The 14,031-nt window shown below is 43.5% G+C and overlaps 1 protein-coding gene across 2 annotated transcripts in view; it reads left to right on the top strand.

The window, feature by feature from the left end:
* Positions 1–5,764: 5,764 nt before the first annotated feature.
* ST3GAL6 (ST3 beta-galactoside alpha-2,3-sialyltransferase 6) overlaps positions 5,765–14,031 on the top strand; it is a 72,588-nt gene continuing 64,321 nt past the window's right edge. For both annotated transcript variants that reach the window (XM_072993858.2, XM_072993857.2), the window contains exon 1: positions 5,765–5,897. The gene's annotated coding sequence lies outside the window, so the exon portion shown is untranslated. The remainder of the gene's footprint in view (positions 5,898–14,031) is intronic.

The raw sequence follows: 14,031 nt of genomic DNA, 5'->3' as shown, positions 1-14,031 counted from the left end.
GCATTTTGGATAGACCCTTTTTTTTGTTTAGCCAACCTATTTAGCCAATTTGGCAATGACATTACTCATTCCTAACTTTTCCATCTTCAAAGGCATCAGGTAGTGCAGGGATGCTCAGTATCCAGAGGTCTGCAACTTGCACATGGCCATCCTTGGCAGACTGCATTCATTCCCATATAAGTGACCCAGTATGTTAGTACCACGGTGGTGACAATGCAGCAGCCTATAACTAACCTTCATACAGCAGAAGTATCAATTAATTGGTTCATTTGCATATATTACTTCACCAATCAACAATGCTTTTCTAAAATTCCTACCTATCTAAATAGAATGTTCATCTGAAATAAGGCAGTAGAAATAACAAAGCAAAGAAATCAGAGAATGTAGATTTTTGTCTTCAAGGACACTTGATGTTTCTCGCCTAAGGACAGTTAATGCTTTGTAGCTAGATAGAGCACGAATTAACGGGCTCACCTAAATATCTGACATTTATTTTCATGACAACAAGACACTGTTGGTGAGTTCAATACAACCAGGATTATGTTATTGAAGGTGAACACTAGTCCATCAGGGTTTTCCAGTGTCCCAAGTCAATTTCCAGGTTGCTACTGGCCTTTTAACTTCCATACTCTTGCTGGTACCTAATGAGTGTGTTCTGTTAATCTTCCAATTTATTTATCTTAATCTCATCTAGCCACAACAATCTCATACTTGCATGTGTATACTTAATAGTATTCACAAGATTTCAAATAAATAGACCTGTTAGTCTCTCCAAGCATATCAGAGAAAAACAACAACAACAACAAGCCAAAAACAAGACAAAAATGTTATGGCACCTTAAAGCAGGTAGTGTGCTATTGTAAGCCCACCATCAGTTCCTGTGCTGCCTCCCTCAATATGCTTCTATCCCACACTACTGACATTGCCTTTCTCCTGATCTGGATTTTGACGCTGGTGTGAATTTAAGTGGAAAGAATCATGTTGTAACAGCTTTAAACTTGGCAACTTGCGATTTCACAGATAGCCCTTGTGTTGGGGTTAGGATGTTAAATGAAGAATGGGTAGAGCACTACGTCACCTTGAGATAGTCAATCTTTCTTAGAGTGCTTCCCAGCTATTTTAAAAATTGAATTGGTCTGTATTATTTACAGAATTTCTCATCATCTGCCCCTCTTGTGTTTTCCCAATATTTCTTCCAGTGAACTTCCTTATCCATAAAAAATCTATTGAGGAAGAAAAGATGGAATAGCTGCATAATATCTTTTGACAGGGACTCACAAGGACTCCTCTTTCTGAAAAATCTGAAATCTAACCAGCTTCACAAGGTTGTCGTGAGAATTTGTGTATGTGTGAGTGCATGCATATGTCAAAAAAGGGATCAGATATAGTTTCCTGAGCTCCTTGAGGGAACAGTAAAATAAAAATGAAGGGGAAAAAAAGCACATGTAATCAGGGAGGTGAGAAGCAAAAAGTGTCTTGTGTAAGTGTTAACATTAACAATTTTATTGTGATGGAACCCATTTTCTTTTTTATTTGCTGAAATGGACAAATAGAGTCGTCCCCTGGCCCACAACCCAAAGCCATCAATTTAACCTACAGCAAATGTTTGCCTTGGTTGGTGTGAATCACTGGAGGTCTTCAGTCAGAGGGAGTCCCCCCCAACAGGATTACCCACAGCGAGGAGGGCATGAGGTTGAACTTTTAAAAGGCTCCACAGCATTACACAACAGCTATAGAACTGAATTAACACAGGGCTCCCTTCTGACATATGGATTCACACACATAGGCACAGGTATAGTCCATGAGAATAATCTGAAATCAGAGTTGGATAATACCAATACCAGACCACTGTGGAAGAGAAGAGCTGGCTCGATAGTTTAGTAATCAGGTTGGGAGTTCCATTCCCCACTGTGCCACCTGTGAGTACTGTACAGCCAGCCAGCCTGGCCTTCAGCAAACTGCACAGTCCCAGGGTGCCCACAAAAGAAGGGAATAGTAAACCTCTTCTGAGTATTCTCTACCTGGAAAGCGTTGCCATAAGTCAGAACTTCGTTACTTGACAGCAGGTGATTATTTACGAGGGGGTGCTGATAAGTATTGAGCCTTACCCAGAAAAAATTGAGCTAGAGAGCTATAAGTTGCATGGTGTATTGGCCAATTTGTTTGTATTCAGTGGTGCAAAAATCAACTACCTATGATTTTAACTTTTTTTTCCATGTTCCTGTCCAAAGTGAACATTTATTTATTTTATTTATTTATTTATTTGATTTATATCCCGCTCATCTGGTAAATCTATACCACTCTGAGCGGCTAACAAGAACATATATACAATTATAATAAAATAAATTAAAAATCAATTAACAGAAAATGACAAAAATCATAGATAATTGCAAATAATAAATAGATAAAGGAGAGAAAAATAAATTAAGTTAGATTAGGTGCTGGCAGGAGGGAAGGCCTTGACATACAGCCATGTTTTCAGTTGAGTTTTGAATGTACCCAGCGTAGGGGCCGCGCGAATCTCAGGAGGGAGATTGTTCCAAAGGCGAGGAGCCACCGCCGAGAAGGCCCGGTTTCGTGTCTTCTCCCTCCGGGCCTCCCTCGGCGTCAGGCTCCTCAGCCTCACCTCCTGGGTCGCGCGGGTGGTCCGGGTAGAGCTTGGTGGGTGAAGGCGTTCTGCCAAGTATCGAGGTCCCAAACCGTTTAGGGCCTTATAAGTGAGCATTAAAACTTTGAAGTCAATACGGAAACGAATGGGCAGCCAATGCAGTCTAGCCAGGGTAGGAGAAATGTGATGGAATTTTCTCCCTCCGGTAAGGAGTCTGGCTGCTGCATTCTGCACCATCTGGAGTTTCCGTATCAGCCTCAAAGGTAGCCCCACGTAGAGCGCGTTGCAGTGATCTAATCTTGAGATTACGAGCGCGTGTACTAAGGTGGTGAGCGCCCCCGAGTCAAGATAGGGCCGTAGCCGGGCAATCCGCCAAAGGTGGAAAAAGGCGGAGCGGACAACCGACGCCACCTGTGTTTCCATGGTGAGCGTCGGGTCCAAATGTATGCCCAAGCTGCTGACCCCACCCACCGGAGCCAGGGTGGCCCCCCCAAACGAGAGAGAGCCAACCAAGCCACCAACCACGGGGGGGCCCACCCTCAGGACTTCCGTCTTGTCCGGGTTCAGCCGCAGGCCATTTTCCTGCATCCATTCCAGTACAGTCCCCAGGCAGCGCTGAAGGGACAGGACGGCATCACCTGCTGTTGGTAAAAAGGAGATGTAGAGCTGGGTGTCATCAGCATACTGATGACACAGCGCTCCACACCCCCTGATGACCCCCGCTAGTGGCCTCATATAGATGTTAAATAGCATTGGCAACACCTCCAGAAAAGTTCAGTGTGGAAGCGCATAGGACCATACTCAAGTTCCTGTTTCTCCAAGGGAAAGGTGCAAAGCAGATCCATGATGAAGTGTCACAAACTATGGGTGACAGTGGCCCTTCATATACAAGTATTGCTATATATCTGAGAATATCACATGAGAGAGTTGGTGCCATTATCGACAACGACTTGGAAATGAGAAAGCTGGCATCAAAGTGGATCCCCAAACTTCGGGCAACCGAACAAAAGAGGAAATGTGTGGAGTCATCGGTGGCTGTTTTGGAACATTTTGCAAGAAATGAGTCAGACTTCCTGGGCAAACTGTTAACTGGTGATGAGACATGGATCTACTGTTATGATCCTGAGACAAAGGAACAGTCTAAGGAATGGAGGCACAGTGCTTCCCCCAGGCCAAAGAAGTTCCGAGTGCAAAGGTCAGTGCAGAAGCAAATGGCAACAGTTTTTGGGGATAAGAAGGGAGTTCTGCTGGTGGACTACCTCCAACAGGGTTCAACCATCAATGCAAAATATTACTGTGCTTTATTGACGAAGTTGAGGCAAAAAATCAAGGAAAAACATTGAGGAAAGCTCTCCAAAGGTGTCATTCTGTTGCATGACAACGGCTCTTCACACACTGCAGGTGAAACAATGGCAAAAACTGATGTCCTTAGGCTTTCAAGTGATGCCCCATCCACCCTATTCTCCTGACCTGGCTCCTTCTGACTATTATTTGTTCCCCAAACTCAAAAATCACCTAAAGGGACAACGATTTGGGAGTGTTCTGGAGGCAACTAATGCTGCAAATAAGTGGTTAGACCAACAGTCAGAATAATTAGATGCCTGCTTGTTGGGAGGAAAGTGATGACAAACGTCGACAACATCTTAAAAAGCAGTGACATCACCTTGCTGAGAAAAGTACGTATAGTCAAAGCTTTGTATGGTTTTTCCTGTAGTGATGTATGGAAGTGAGAGCTGGCCATAAAGAAAGCTGACTGCTGAAAAATTGATGCTTTTGAATTGTGGTGCTGGAGGAGGCTCTTGAGAGTCCCCTGGATTGCAAGGAGATCAAACCTATCCATTCTAAAGGAAATCAACCCTGAGTGCTCACTGGAAGGACAGATGCTGAAGCTGAGGCTCCAGTACTTTGGCCATCTCATGAGAAGAGAAGACTCCTTGGAAAAGACCTTGATGTTAGGAAAGTGTGACGGCAAGAGGAGCAGGGGACGACAGAGGATGAGATGGTTGGACAGTGTCATCGAAGTGACCAACATGAATTTGACCCAACTACGGGAGGCAGTGGAAGACAGGAGGGCCTGGAGTGCTCTGGTCCATGGGGTCACGACGAGTGGGACATGACTAAACAATAACAACAACAACAAAGAAGCTGCAGGACAGATGTTGCAAGTGCATTGACCTCCTTGGGGAATATGTAGAATTGTGTGGTTGTTACAGCTTCCTAGCTCAATTTTTTCTGGGAAAGGCTCAATACTTATCAGCACCCTCTCCTATTATTTTGGAACAGGAATGTGGAGTTGAAAGGCTACGATCAAAAAGGCAAGCTTTTTAATAATCCAGGAGGCTTCTTCAGCCTGGGCATCGCAAAGACTGGGCTAGGAAAAACAGGGCTATGTTTACAAAAATCTGGCCAAGGTGCCTTTGGACTCTTCTGCTCGCAAAGCTAGTTGAAGGTCAGATTTAGAAACAATCTCGCAAGCTCCCCATCTTCCTGTGATATTTTAATAACGCGGGTGAGAAAAAAGTACAGTATCTCCGATCTTGACTCTGGCTCCGCCTGAGAAAGTTATAGCTGCTATACGATCAGGTCGGTTCTCATGTGGCACCTAAACTCCCGCTTCGTTCGGCACAAACGTTCCTCCCGATTCCCCGTCTTCAAAGGCACGAAATGGGCCGCACACCGCCAAAGCCGGCGGCAGACAAAATCTGTGAAGGCTTTGTGAGGGACCACGAGCCTCTTTGTGGCTTGTGCTGCAACAGGCTCACGGGACTATGCTAACCTTCCCCCGCCGGGTTCCAAGCATTTTCTCCTGCACTTATTCGTCGCCTTAATCCCTCCTCCCCATTTCCTTCCCTTTCCCCTTCCTGTCGTCTTCGACCCTGGCAATTTGGGCGCAGGGACGGCCGGGGGCGGGTTGCTGGTTGCGAGAGAGCTGAAGGGATTCCCTCTTTACCTACTGGGAAGGCTTTCGCGGCGGCGGCGCAACAGGCGGGGCCTCCTCTTCGCCTCCTCCCGCGCCCGTCTTCGAGGGAGGCAGGGAGCGAGCGCGAGCCCCCCGCCACCAGACAGACACCCCCCTTCCCCGACCCGCTCCCCCCCCCTCCAGATCCGGCCCCTCGGCTCCATGAAGCGCCCGCCTTCCTTTCCCTTGCAGACCCGCGAGCGCTGGGGGCCGAGCGAGTGAGGCGGGAGAGGACCCCGCCGAGAACCTCCGGCTGCCCGAGAAGCAGAGCGCGCCAGCCGCGGCAGCCACGCTGGAGCTTCGCGAGAGACCGGCAGCCCGCCCGGCACGGTAAGAAGGGGAATGCAAAGGAAGAGGAGCGGACCAAGGGCGGCGGTGTGGAGAGCGGGGGAGGGGGGCGTCAGCCGGCTGGCCTGGGCTTTGCACCCATCGCCGTCGCCTCCCGTCGGGACCCAGGCGCCCTTTCCTCCGCTCAGGTCTGTTTTTTGTCCAACCGCCTGGAGGGGGAGCCGTGAGTCCTCGGGCGGCCGGCCAGGCTCTGCAGGCGGCGTCGGCGTCGGCGTCGGCGTCGGCGTCTGCCGATTCAGGGGGGAGGCAGCGTGGGGTCCCTTCGGCGGCGAGGTTGGGCTGGGGCTCAGCGTTTGGGGCAAGCGAGGCTAGGGAACCCGCCGCCCAGGTTGCTTTGCTAGGCTCGTATGGAGACCCACGCTCTGCGTTTGGGCTCCCGCGAACTCCGTAGCGCAGCACCTCGGCCGCGTCTCCTCAGCAGTGGACCGCAATGGAGTCCCGTAGAAGTTACTCCCACGTAAACGTGTGCGTACAGGGTTGCGGCCTCGCACCTCTTCTCCCCCGGTGTTCCCAAGTGCGAAACCTAAGGAGGAAAGCAGCGCGCTTTCGCCTGAACGAAAACTTCCCAGCCACTCGGGGAAGATCGAGCTTGGCCGCGCTTTCCTGGAAGCCAGTTTCGCTCGGCAGGAGTGGCAGGATCTGATTTTTCTTTCCCTCCGTAACATACTTAAAAGCCGAGGAGGAAAACCTTTCGTATTGCTCAGCCTCCTCGTCTGGAAAAGGCTGCAGCTTTGAGGCCTTGAAGTGCAATGGGATCTCCAAGAGGCGTGACTTCCTTCCTCCCAGCGCGGCGTTGTTTGGAAATAACCGAGGGAGGCATCCTGTTGAAAAAGTTACACGGGAGAGACCGTGATAAAGTTACCGCAAATCCCCTAGCATTGATCGTTTTCGCTGAGTGTTTCCCACCTCCTTTTCTGCTCCATCACTTGTGTCTTCAGTATCGAACAATAAAGAGTTTGAGCCCAGTTTTCTTTCCAGTGGTTTTCCTCTTTGGCTGTTAAAACACTTTGGGCGTTCAGAAAAAAAAATTAGAAAAAGGCCAGATGGCCCTTAAAATAATACAAATGCGAGAGTAGGTCCAGACTGTATTAGGCCACAAAAAAATAGAACAAAACAGCTAGCTTTCCATGGTAATCTTAACTTTCTCGGGCTGTGCAGTGAGATTTTGTGGATAGTTCAGAAAAAATATATATAAGAGGGTCCCAAAAATTCATCGTACATAACTGTGCTGGGTCAGCTTCTTAAGGTGAGTTCAAATGCTGGCTGTAAATAGCTTTGAGGGGTGGTGCTTGCAGATTCCACCCCAGGTAGCATTTGGGTGGAATTTCTCTCCCAGGTCTTCAAACACAGAACAGCCAAATAACCTCTGCCCACTTCCCTTGCTTGTTTTTGAAATGCAAGGTTCCTGTTCAGCTGGGACAGGAAAAAGCAATACAGAAACATGGCAGCTTCTATCTATGTTTTTTCCACAGAATCTTGGTGCACAGCCTGAGGATGATGGATTACTATTGAAAGTTAGCTGTTTGATTGATTTTTTTGTTGGTTTGTTTGATTTTGCTGTTGCTCTTGCTTCTGCATTTGGTCCTTACGCTACAGTAAGCATGTATAAACAATTTAAACATGAAGTAGGGCAAGGCCCTTGATTCTCCACAGTAAAGCTATTTTGAAATTCAGATTTCATTCCAAAAGAAAACAAAATCAGCTTTTCTGTTGTTGTTGTTGCAGCCATGCACAAATCACATCAGAAAAACAAGAAATGCCCTCACCAAACCCTTGTGCGTGCACACATTGACCCTTGCTAGTCTTTTTGAGGATGAGGGTCATGTGGGAACTTTGCTCCTCGTAATGTTAACTCTGTTTGCATTTTGAGCAAATGAAAGGTACGTTGCAGAAGTTTTAAATGTGTCATATATACTGGTTCAAACTTTGTGTGCTTTCTTTCTTCCTCCCTATTCATGTGGATGCTAAAATAATATCTGTAAATGCAGGTTTCTAGGTAAGTCATTTAACATATGTTAATTGAAGGCTCTGGAATATTATGTTTTGATTAAAATTCTGAGTTCTTGAATAATAGAACCTGGTTTTAGACTGAATTCAGTCCTCAGAAACAAGTCACAATGATTTTAATGGTGCTCAAGGAAGTATGTGTAAAATGGCACCATAAACTCAGTCTAAGCAGTTTTTTATATAAATATGCTTGTTTGATATAGTTTTTTAGAATTTGCTTTGAGGGCTTTTCTCTTTGATTATATGTATTGTTATTTTGCTTGTTGTTGTTTGTCACCAATCACCTCCAACTTATGAGTGACTGATCTCCAAGAGTCCTGTCTTTTCATCAAGAGCCCTCCTCAGCTCTTGTAAACTCAAGCCTGTGGTTTCCTTTAGGGAGTCAGTCCATCTTGTATTGGTTTTCCTCTTTTCCTGCTGCCTTCCGCCTTTCCCAGCATTGTTGTCTTTTGCAGAGAATCTTTCGTTCTCGTGATGTGTTCAAAGTCGAACAGCTTCAGTTTAAACATTTTTGCCTAAAGAGATAGTTCAGGCTAGCCTTGCTGTAGAACCTACTTGTTTGTTTTTCATTGCTTAGATCCAGGAAAATCACAGAAACAGGGGATAGGGAAATTATGGAGCAGGGTTTATTGTTGCACTGTGAACCTACCTCATGCTGTGTACTTCATTTCCCATGATCTCTCACCACCAGCCATATTAGATGGAGAGGATTGGTTAGATTGTAAAATATTTGGACCACACCAAGTTGAAGAAGGCTGTGTTCAAGTTTCCTTAACCAATTATGTGTGAAATCAACAGCTAGATTTTTTTTCCAGGAGAGGACTGCTTACCTATTTTTAAACTTTCGTATACAAGCTGAAAGGCCAAGTGTGTACATTTCAGAGAGAGAGAGAGAGCTGGGTTGACTGGGATACTATTTAAAGCAGCTGGATCAGAAATAGAAAGCACATCTGGGGAGTAATCTTTAATACACCTTAATCAGTTTTTTGTAGACAGAGTACTTAACAGGGCAATCTTATGATGGGCGTTGCTTGCCATTTCCAAAACTTACTCTGCTGAAATGGGATGTGGTGCAGCTTTGCTGGACTTTCTAACGTGGCATGTTTTACTGCAAATCAACAGTTTTTAAATGGCATTTTTGGGCTAGCATAGCTGAGGGACAAGTTTCAGGAATGGAAGGCTTTTGTATCCCTGCTGTCTCTGTCCTCCAACCATCTCATTTCAGACTCTACCACCACAAGCACCACCTCTAGTTTTTTTTTTCCCACCAATTTAATATGTGGGTTCAAGGATGGACATATCAGTACCTGCTAACAGAACCTGTCTACTAGTGGAAGTATATATTTGATGAATTCAGCCTGCCAGAAGCTTGAGGGGCTGAGGATCAGCTAGAAGCTGTTCTGCAGAATATCTTTTCTAAAACCCAAAGCCTAAAGCAAACGTTGTAGTGTGCATATCTGCTTTAATTATACATTTAGAACTAAGAGTAGAAAAACTTGTACATACTTTAGACTGGACTTCAACACACTTTAACATGCAGTCCTATTTTTTTTTCCTTTCTGTCCTCTTCATCACAATAATCCTGTAAAGAATGGATGAGGGCAGTTGGGAAAAAGTGTCAAAAGCAATTTTATAAATAAAGTAACAGTTGTTGAACTGATAGACTCTGCATATAATGTTAAACTACAATTTAATGCTGTAAGAGAATGAACACAGCTGAGTATGTCTTGAATAGGAGACCATCAGCTCTACATGCAGCTCCCTTTGGAAAAATGTTTTGAAACTTCAGTGGGCCCAAAACACTGCAACCAGATTGTTAACTGAGTATGTAATGATTAGGGAGATTGTTAACTGGGGCTGGTTACAAGGATCATAAAACCCCACTGTTATAGCAGTTCCACCAGCTGCCAGTTTGTTTCAGGGCACAACAGAAAGTGTTGGTTTTAACCTTTAAAGCCCTTAACAGCTTGGGTCCAAGCTATTTCAAAAACTGTATCTTTATTATCAGGGAGGCCTTTCTTTCAGTCTTTCCACTCTCTCAGGTGTGCTTGGTGGGGACCGACTCTGGAACTCCCTCCCACTGGATATCAGGGTGACCCTATCTTTACTGTCCTTCCACATGCAAGCAAAGACCTTTCTCTTCGGGCAGGATTTTCCTTAGTGACTGTCTAAGTGAAGTTTTTAAATGGAATGGTTTATATTTTTGTTGCTTTTAAATCTATTTGGTAATTCTTTTTAACTAACATTTAAAATATAATGTTTATTTAATTCTTTTAAAAGATATGAATAACTTACTGTTTTCTGCTTTTAATACATTGTTTTAAATTATGCAAGCCACCTTGGGTTATTTTTTTAGGAGAAAGGTGGGGTAAAATTATATTAAATAACTAAAATAAATGATGTCAGGGATCTCCAGGTAAGGCAAAGAAAGAAACCTGTCTGAATTGTTGGAAAACCATTGCTCCCATTCAGAATTTGATCTTGCCCTGTCTCAGTAATAAGGCAGTTCCCTGTATCTCTGTTATGTGCCATAGCTTGAATGGTCCAATGGGAAGGTATATGGCTGGGAGGAGGACTTTTACCTGCCCTGTTTATTAATTGATCAGAATTTGAGTTTCTCCACTGTCACTTGCTCTCCGGTTTGTTATGAAATCTTTTGCTGAAAGTGAATTAAACACCATAAAAGCTATCTTCCCAGCCATGCAGGAGCAAGAAAAGGAAGGAAGAAAGTTCATGAGCGTCTAATCAGGCTTGTTCAGGCACATGTGTATATCAGGAACTCTGGTTATGTGTGAAGCATCTGATTGCTAAAATAATTATCCAAGTCATTTCTGGGTGAAGTGGTGACATATATATTTAGAGAAACTAGGTCTTATATTTTCCACACAATTTCAAAACTGGCTTTTGTTTTTGAATTGTTAATGTGAGGACAGATTCTTAAATATATTTCATTTCCCCCCCAAGTGTTGTAAACATTGAAATATGCACATAACCTGAGAGCGATGAGTTTAAATATAGATTGTAGAAGTATCTTTTCAAAAGTATCTGGGACAAGTAGCTTTCCATTCTGCTTGAGTTGCCAGTTCTTATATGGCTTATGGTGACATCATTGTTACAAACACATGTCTTCAGGGCAACATTAGTAACCTTTTGATTAAGAAATGTAAGAAAAATGCCATAAGGCGATATAAAGTTGGTGATGTGTTCCATTTCATTAGAATGTTGAAGGAACTATTTGTCTAGAATTTGTTTTGATCCAGTTTTCTTCATTGCAACATGAGGTTTCATGTTGTCCAAGCTAGGAGGAACAGACTGAAAGCAAGATCCAGAGAGTTATCCATTAGCTTCTGTAGGTTTTGATTTCCTTGGTAAGCATTAAGCAAAACACTCTGAAATTATTCCAAAGTTCCTCTTGAGTTCTTTTTCATATGTTTAACAAAGGAAAGAAGGCATTGTTTGGAGAGTTCATGATCAGAGATACACAGGCACTCCACAACAAGTAGAACAGTGGCTTTAGGTTTGCAGTTAGTGCTTTAAAAATGTAGTTTTGGTACATGCATTTCATGTTGTTCCCTGCTAAGCATACTAGTACATGTTCACGATGTTTCCCTTTCAGTATTAGGTTTCTGGGGCAAAATAGATATTGAGAGGAGTTATGTGATTCTATTCTTTGTATTTCTTAATCAAAAGATGCCTGAGAAGTTTGCAAATACAAAGAGAGAGAGGGAAAGGAAACTCTTTGCTTTTTTCCCTGAAAAATTCTCAGCTGAGAATTGCCTTTCCCAACCTTTTGTTTTACAATTGTTATGTGCCATCAAGTCCCCTCCAACTCATAGGAACTTTATGAATGAGCAATCTCCTGTCCCCAGCTTCTGCAAACTCAATGGGAGTCAGCCCATTTTGCATTTGGTCTTCCTCTTTTCCTGCTGCTTTCAGCTTTTCCCAACATGATTGTGTTTCCCAGAGAATCCTGCCTCTGATGATGTGCTCAAAATAGAACAATCTGAATTTCAGCATGTTTGCCTCAAGAGATAGTTCAGGCTTGATTTACTCTAGGATCCATTTGTTCCTCTTTCTGGGATCCGCAAAGCTTTCGCTAGCACTACATTTCAAATGAATCAGTTTGCTTTCTCTCACTTTTCTTTACCATCCAGCTTTCACATCCATACGTGCTGATCAAATAGGAATGTGGATGATCTGGGTCTTGGTCTCCAGTGACACATCCTTACATTTGATGATTTTTTTTCTAATTCCCTTATTGTGCTTCCAAGTCCCAGTCTTCTGATTTTGTTGGCTGCAGTCTCCTTTGGATTAATGACTGAGCCAAGGTATACAAATCTCTTTAAGTATCTCAGTTGCCTCATTGTCAATGCTACCCATAGGGGAAAGCATATGGAATCCTAGTAACAAACAAATCAACTTTAAATGGGTGATTATGAGCTCAAAAAAGAAACAGACAGTTACTTCTTCTAGAAGGCAAACAGAGTTCTCTTAGGCAAATGGCAAAAGAACCTGCTTTTCCCCTTCTGGTGAACTCCTGTTTCGGACTCCATACCAGACCTCACTTCTCCCTGAATAAGGGAATATTGGGTCGCAGGGGCACAGAGATGCTCACCAATCAGTGGTTGAAGCTTGGCATACTATATTATGGAGCAACCCAGAAGAAGAATTGGAAAAAACAGGGCAAATCTGTGACCTATTTCAAGCCAGCAACTTTATCCCACTGTCATGTATCCTCCATTTTGAACAAACTAAGTAAGTACAATCCCCTGTAATATCAAGAACAGGCAGTGTTATTAAACTGGTGTAAAATCTTGGAAGCAGTCTCGTACTATGCCTGCTTGTGTCTTCCCTTCCCAGAATTTCTCTGGCTCTTCCTAATGCTGAAATTACTACATTATTGCTAAGTTGTCATCGGTGGAACCAGTTGTATTGGCTCTTGCCTTTCCATTGGACCATTTCAGCAACGTGGAGAGGTGGGATCTGATGCTTGGGTAACAGCCTGTCCTCCATATTACTTTACCCAGGCTTCATGCTCTGGAGAGGACACTCCTCGATACAGAGCATGTTACCATGTTCTTTCAAGACTGAAGGATGCCTGTGCATTGGTAACTGCAAGATGCAACCACATTGCTGTCTCTTTCAGCATAACAGAGTGACTTTGCAAGTGTCTAAAAGGAATTAGCTCAGCCTTTCTATGCTTATATTAACTTTGCAACTTCATTTTCTTCCTGCATTATACTTTTTTGTGCAATTCTATTACTATGTTTTGTTTTCAGATATATCTTCTTTTTTGTGTGGTCTCTATTTTGGTTTTTTTCACTCTATCAGGTGAAAAGTATATCTCTAAGTAATCCATAATGAAAAAATAGTGATATCTAAGTAAATAGTGATGATATGGAAGTAGAGAGAAAATCATGAAAAAATAGTACTATTCTTATTTAATAAATTCATATCCTGCCAAAATGTAAAGATATCATGCAATAACTGTTGATATGGGAAGAAAGGATAGACTGTTGAAGGAAAGAAATATAGTTTAAATAAAACACTTGTAAGGATTGGGCATTGATTCATTATTTGAAAATGTAAGATCTTAATGGTTAGAGAACATTTTGGGAAGGCCACTTACTTACACAAAAAACCAAGTGGGGCCATCACTAGCAGTTTAAAGAGTACAGTGGGTAGAAAGAGCCAAAATAGCAATGGTCAGTAACAGTTGAGGGTATAATTGCATACCTTCAGCTGCTTGAGAGAGGCTCATGGCCACCCATGTCTTGGTTTATTGTAAAAGTGGATTAGTGCATCATCTTGCTGAGTGTGACACTTCTCTCTGCTTCTGTTGTACCCTAATGCAGAATTCTGGTTCTTCAGTGCATAATCTAGCCAATTAGGGTAGAGGGGAAGTAATGATGTAGTCAGTGGCAAGCAGCCCTTCTGATAATTAGCCTCTGAATAGGTTAATTAAGCAAACAATGGGCTAAACAGATGGGCATGTACAGAATTTGTGTTCCTTATGAAGATTTTGGGTACTATAGTATGGAATGTTTTGTCATCTTGAAGTTGGTTATAAATTGGTTGAAATTCTGTCGCACAGCTCTACCTGTGCAAT

Source organism: Pogona vitticeps, chromosome 3 (genome assembly GCF_051106095.1).
Source record: "Pogona vitticeps strain Pit_001003342236 chromosome 3, PviZW2.1, whole genome shotgun sequence".
In the NCBI taxonomy this organism is placed as follows: Eukaryota; Metazoa; Chordata; class Lepidosauria; order Squamata; family Agamidae; genus Pogona; species Pogona vitticeps.
Note: the sequence above shows the minus strand (reverse complement) of the source record. Positions and strands in the feature narration are given on the sequence as shown.